This window comes from Eumetopias jubatus, unplaced genomic scaffold (assembly GCF_037043125.1).
Source record: "Eumetopias jubatus isolate StellerSeaLion01/CBP00866 unplaced genomic scaffold, mEumJub1_p1.0 scaffold_6, whole genome shotgun sequence".
In the NCBI taxonomy this organism is placed as follows: Eukaryota; Metazoa; Chordata; class Mammalia; order Carnivora; family Otariidae; genus Eumetopias; species Eumetopias jubatus.
In genome coordinates, this window is record NW_028274812.1 from 106,495,710 (window position 1) to 106,502,257 (window position 6,548).

Here is a 6,548-nt window from a genome sequence, read left to right on the forward strand (position 1 = left end):
TCTCCCACTCCCCCTGCTTGTGTTCCCTTTCTCGCTGTGTCTCTCTCTATCAAATAAATAAATAAAATCTTTAAAAATATATATTAAAAGTAGAAACCTCAGGGAGGTAATTCTTTTTCTTTCCCCCCTCTTTTTAAAATTTATAACTGGAAGTCTGTAGTCTTAATTCCCTTTGCCTATTTCACCCGAGGTAATTCTTACCGGGAGTAGAACAAAAGGGAGAAAGGCCGTTTGAAATTTAGACGAATGAAAAGTTATGTGTTTTTTCCACAAGTATTGGTAGAATAATCTTTAGCCATCTGAGCAGGTGACCTTAACTTATTCCATCTGCCACAAAAACAGTTTGGATCCAACTGTTCTTCTATAAACTAGGGCTTTGCATTTTCATGCCCATATCATGGCTAAAAAAATTAACTATAAGGTCCCTATGTGGGGCTCAATCCCAGGAGCCTGGGATCATGACCTGAGCCAAAGGCAGATGCTTAACAACTGAGCCACCCAGGTGCCCCTGTAAAGACTTCTATTTAACTAGCATAAAAATAAGCACTTATAAATGAAATATTTCTAAATCTCAGAAATATAATAGAAACTAACCCAAATGCTTTTCAGGTTCACGCAATCTGGGAAGATATTTGGTATTAAAGCTAGGTTAAGGGTGTTAGTTTAATTAAAATAGACATATCTTTAAAGATATTAGCATTGGGGCGCCTGGGTGGCTCAGTCATTAAGCATCTGCCTTCGGCTCAGGTCATGATCCCAGGGTCCGGGGATCGAGCCCTGCATCGGGCTCCCTGCTCAGCGGGGAGTCTGCTTCTCCCTCTCCCACTCCCCCTGCTTGCGTTCCCTCTCTCGCTGTGTCTTTCTCTGTCAAATAAATAAATAAAATCCTAAAAAAATAAAGTTATTAGCATTAAATATAATACTTTTCTCCTACCCGGGTTTAATAATCAAGTAAGGTCATGTTATCTCTGTTACAAAATTTGTCAACAAGAAGAATAACTTGGGACAATGGTTGATTTTATCTAATGTTTCATGAAGTTTTTGTGGGTAATCTAAACATAATTGTTATGAAAAAATAAATTGGATAGATGTAAATAAGATAAAAATTTTTTAGATAAACTTTTAAAACAGTTTCCTCATGGGGCGCCACGCTGGCTCAGTCGGAAGAGCATGTGACTCTTGATCTCAGGGTTGTGAGTTCAAGCCTCACATTGGGAGTAGAGATTACTTAAATTAAAAAAAAAAAGTTTCCTCAAATCTTTTAAACATCTTCTTTGTCTTGTTTTTAATTAGGCTCCATACCCAACATGGGGCTAGAACTCATGACCCTGACAACAAGAGTCGCGTGCCCTACTGACTGAGCCAGCCAGGCACCCCTTCCTCAGGTCTTTTTGGTAACCTGAAATCTTAAAGTTTTGCTAAATTAAGTGATGAATTAAGTTAAATTCATAGAATATCTAGATCATTTCCAAATACGTTAATTATTGAACATAGGCTTATCCTCTTTTTGCTTCCTTTTACAGAGGAACTAAAGATAATTGCATCTATTAGTAAACATGTTTTATGCCATGTTAAGAAATTTTCTATAAAAAAAACATGTTTCTAGGGACGCCTGTGTGGCTCAGTTGGTCAAGCATCCGACTTTTGGTTTCAGCTCAGGTCGTGATCTTGGGGCTGTGGGATCAAGCCCCCCATGGGCTCCACACTCAGGGCGGAGTCTGCTTGGGACTCTCTCTGCCTTTTCCCCTTGCTCTATCTCTCTCCAAAATAAATGAATACATCTTAAAAAAAATTTTTTTTAAAAACATGTTTCTAGAAATCATAATAAGTATTTATAAATCTGAAAATTCACAGTATTTTTTAAAAAGATTTTATTTGTCAGAGAGGGAGAGCGAGAACGCACAAGCAGGGGGATCGGCAGGCAGAGGGAGAAACAGGCTTCCCACCGAGCAAGGAGCCGACTCGGGACTCAATCCCTGGGACAGAACCCTAGGATCATGACCCGAGCTAGATGCTTAACCGACTGAGCCACCCAAACACCCGACAATTCAGAGTATGTTAATGTAAAAGACAGTTCACAATTATTTACTTCTTAGTTAAGGTTCTTTTTTTTTTTAAGATTTTTATTTATTTATTTGACATAGAGAGAGACAGAGTGAGCACAAGCAGGGGGAGTGGCAGGCAGAGGCAGAGGGAGAAGCAGACTCCCCACAGAGAAGGGGGAGCCCGTTGTGGGACTCCATCCCAAGACTCCGGGATCATGACCTGAGCCGAAGGCAGAGGCTTAAGGACTGAGCCACCCAGGCGCCCCCCCCCCCAAAATGAGGGTATTTAAAGAGGGAAAATACAGGACAAAATTTGAATGTAAAACAGAAAGAAAAAGAAAGTTGTAGAAGATTTGTGGAAAAGGAATTTTTGAAAAGGAATTTTAATGTGTGATCAAGCTGGCTAAGATTAAGATGAACTTATTTAAAATGAGTTTTAGGGGTGCCTGGGAGGCTCAGTCAGTTGAGCATCTGACTCTTGATTTCAGCTCAGGTCACGATCTCAGGGTTTTGAGATCGAACCCTGCCTCCACCTCCACATTGAACATGGAGCCTGCTTAAGATTCTCTCTCCCTCTCCCTCTGCCCCCACCCACACACACTCTCTCTCTTTCTCTTAAAAAAATAAAAAATCAAATAAAAATGAGTTTTAATATCAAAAGTACACTGCTGGAAAATTGGAAGTTGGCTTTTCTCTCTGTCAAAAATTTTCTCAGGGCACCTGGGGGTTCAGTGGAAAGAGCAGGTGATTCTTGATCTCAGGGCTATGAGTTCAAGATCTCAGGGTCATGGATTTGAGCCCCAGCGTGGGCTCAGAGAAGGACAGAAAACAGACTTTCACACTGGGGAGCCCATGAATGGGGAGGATGAATCTCCATAATATTTGCCTTTGAAAGTAAGAGGGACTTTCACAGTTTGGCTATTGTGGACATTGCTGCTATGAACATTGGGGTGCATGTGCCCCTTCTTTTCACTACATCTGTATCTTTGGGGTGAATACTCAGTAGTGCAATTGCTGGGTCAGAGGCCTCACACTTTAACTGAAGAGGAAACCTTTCTTTTTTTCACTCTGGCACTGGCCTGGAAAGACGACATCATTGGGATCTCTCAGGCCATTGTGGAGGGAGGTAAACTTGGCCTTTCAGACTGCTGGACTTGTCACCCAAAACTCCTATCTGTCCATTCACCATGCCACCTTGGTGGAAGAGGTTTGTGCCCTGACCGGGCTTGTCCTTTGTCTTTGGTGGTTAGCACTCTCCTTGGGCCTGTGAATGTTTAGATGGCTGGGACACAGCCAGGCAACGCCTCTTAGGGTATCTCACCTCACCGTGCCCCCAACTTTTTACAAGTGAAATCAGACATCTTATTGGTTGACTCCCCTGGATTTACATCTTCGAGTTAGAAAAGACCTACTAGGAGGCATTCACAACTCAGGATTTGCTTCCTTTGGCAGAGCCATACTTCCCTGGTTAGGAGGAAATATAAATAAGAATATGATCAGGGGCACCTGGGTGGCTCAGTCAGTTAAGCGTCTGCCTTTGGCTCAGGTCATGATCTCGGGGTCCTGGGATCCAGCCTGGCATGGGGCTCCCTGCTCCGCGGGGAGCCTGCTCCTCCCACTCCCTCTGCTCCTCCCCCTGCTCATGCTCTCTCTTTCTCTCTCAAATAAATAGATAAAATCTTAAAAAAAGAGAATATGATCGGAAACCTTTCCTTAACTCTTAAAGATATCCACAGAATCTGTCACTAAGACAATAGCTGCCCAACAAAGATCCTTCCAGCTCTCCAGCCAAAATTGTTCTTTATAATCAGATAGCTTCTGATTATCTTTCAGCTGAGCAAAGAGGTGTCTGTGCTGTGGCCAACACCACTTGCAGCACACAGATTAACCCTTCTGGGGAAGTTGAAACTCAATTGTACAAGATCACTGAGCAAGCCACTGGGCTGAAAATGGTGACTCCTTCAGCGAGGTCTAGCTTTGTCTTACTTGATTCTGATTAGTTTGGGTCTTGGAGACAATGGCTCTGAAGTGCACTCCAGAGGTTAGGGATTATCCTGTTTATAATAATCACAATAATCTCCCTGGTGCATTTTACTCTCTCAAAAGCTTTAAATGCATGTTCGCCGCCGCTAACCACCAAGCATGTGATCTCCTGAAGACTGGACTGTCAGGAAAAGAATGAAAGGACAACTGACTTAAAAATTATGAACTTTGGGACACCTGGTTGACTCAGTTGGTAGAGTATGCAAGTTTTTTTTTTTTGTTTTTTTTTTTAGCATGCGACTCTTGATGTCTGGGTTGTGAGTTCAAGCCCCATGGTGGGTGTAGAGATTACTTAAAAACAATTGTGAACCTGAAGTTGTAACCTGTGACTAACCATAGTCGTAGAATGCCTTACATTTTGATCCCCTGTCTCAGTTAAGCTTAGAATCTAACCAAAAGGGAGATGTTGCTGAACAGAAAACCACAGGCCCCACACGGAGTCACTTATGTTAAGGCCCCACATCAGCAAACAAAGACTTAATGCCTAACCTAATTGTTGTTTTAATCCCCCCCAGAAATGTGACCTCTAACCAGTCAACCTGGAAGTCCCTGGGCAGCACTAGGAAATTTACAGATAGACCCCTCCTGTGCCCCTTAGGAGGGGACCTTACCTAAAACAACACCCTCTTTGCTGATAATCCCTTCCCATCCCCCTCCTCTCTACATTTACAAATCCTTCTTTTTCTTTTTCTACAAAACTTTCTGTTTGCTAGGTGGGATGCAGCCCGATGTAGGAACTGTTCAATAAAGCCAATTTGATTTTTTTTTTAAGATTTTAATTATTTGAGAGAGAGAGTGAGCACAAGTGGGGGGGAGTAGGAGAGGGAGAAGCCGGCTTCCCGCATAGCAGGGAGCCCGATGCGGGGCTCGATCCTAGGACCCTGGGATCATGACTTGAGCCGAAGGCAGACGCTTAACCAGGCAGATGCCTAACCGACTGAGCCACCCAGGCACCCGCCGATTTGATTTTTTAAATTACTCGGTAAAATTTTCATTGTTTAGCATCACCAGTCCACAGGTGAGAAAAAGGAGACTGTCAGAGAAGTAAAATAACTTGCCCCAAACGACCCAGACAGAAGTTGGCAGCATCTTGCGCTAGGGCAAGGAACAAGATGTGGGGTCAGCATCTTGCTGGGCTTCCCAGAACCCAGTGGGACTGCCCAGGACCTCTCAAAAGTTCAAAGGACCTGCTAGTTTCCGGGCCTCCCCAGATGATCCCTGCCCTGCCCCCCTGGAACATTTCTTTGCTCCTTAGAGAGCAGCTCTGTGGGGAAAAGGTGGCAGAAGGTGGGACGGAGGAACCAATCTTTAAGAGGCTCCTCAAGAGAGTGTGACCTCTCAGACAGAATTTGTAGAGGACAGAGGAAGGAAGAGGGAGGTGGCCGGTGGAGATGATTTCTGGGAGGCAGTGGGAGCGGCAGTTGAGGGGAAGAGTGGCTGACCCAGTTTCATCTTTGAGGACACAAAGGAGGCAGGGGGCAGGGATGGTGCAGAGAATCAGTCACCAGACTGGGAGGGGGGATTGGAATCCCAGCCCCCAGCTAAGCATAAGAGGGGTGGGTGAGTGTCCTGCAAATGGAAGGAAGCCTAGGAGCAAGGCTGCAGGAGGAACTCGAAGCCAGCCACGCCCTTCCCCTCCCTTCCCTTCCCCTCCCCAAGACAAAAGTGCACACACATGCAGGAAGGATCTAGATGTATTTAAGGTCAACAGGTCCCTAAGCTAAGAGGATTTGTAAGCTGTCTCTGGCCAAGAGGCTAAAAAGCTTGCACGCACAGGACCTGGTGTACAGGCCAGAGAGACCAGAGGGGAAGCCGTGGAAAGATCTGGAAGGACAGGCGATGTGCAGTTGAGGGGCTGCTGTAGGTGGTCTGGGCTTCTCGCTGCTGCAAGAAGCTGGGGGAGGGGGGATCTGGGGGTAGAGACTCCAAGGTCCAGAACTGGGGGACCAAGGGTCCCTTGATGCTTTCTGTGAGGGCAGTAGTTTGGCAGGCAACAAGTCTCTAACAATAAAAATGATTTGAACCAGAACACCTTCCAGGCAGGCAGGAACTCACCTGTTCCCACAGTCCTCAGCCCTCCTGGCCTCACACCAAGGAGGGTCGGTTCATTTCTATGATCTGCTAGCTGGTGGGAGTGTTGGATTTTTGACCTTTGAAACGCCTGCGTTGGCACCTTTGGAGACCTCAGGGGAGGAGAGAGGAAGCAAGGGCCCTGTGGGCCCCTAACTTTGCCCAGTGCTGTCTCCTCCCATGCTGCTCCTTGGTACCATGCTCAGTACAGTCTGCGGGGAGGGACTGCTGTGCCTTTGGCATCCCTGGTACCGCACATAAATGTCAACAGCGCCCTCTAGTTTTTGTGACAGTCACACATTCTTCCCTGGAAGTAGGGTGACACCCTGAGAGCTACCGGGGCCCCTCTTTGGGGCTGGGGAAGTGATTTCCACCCCTGCCGGAATTTTC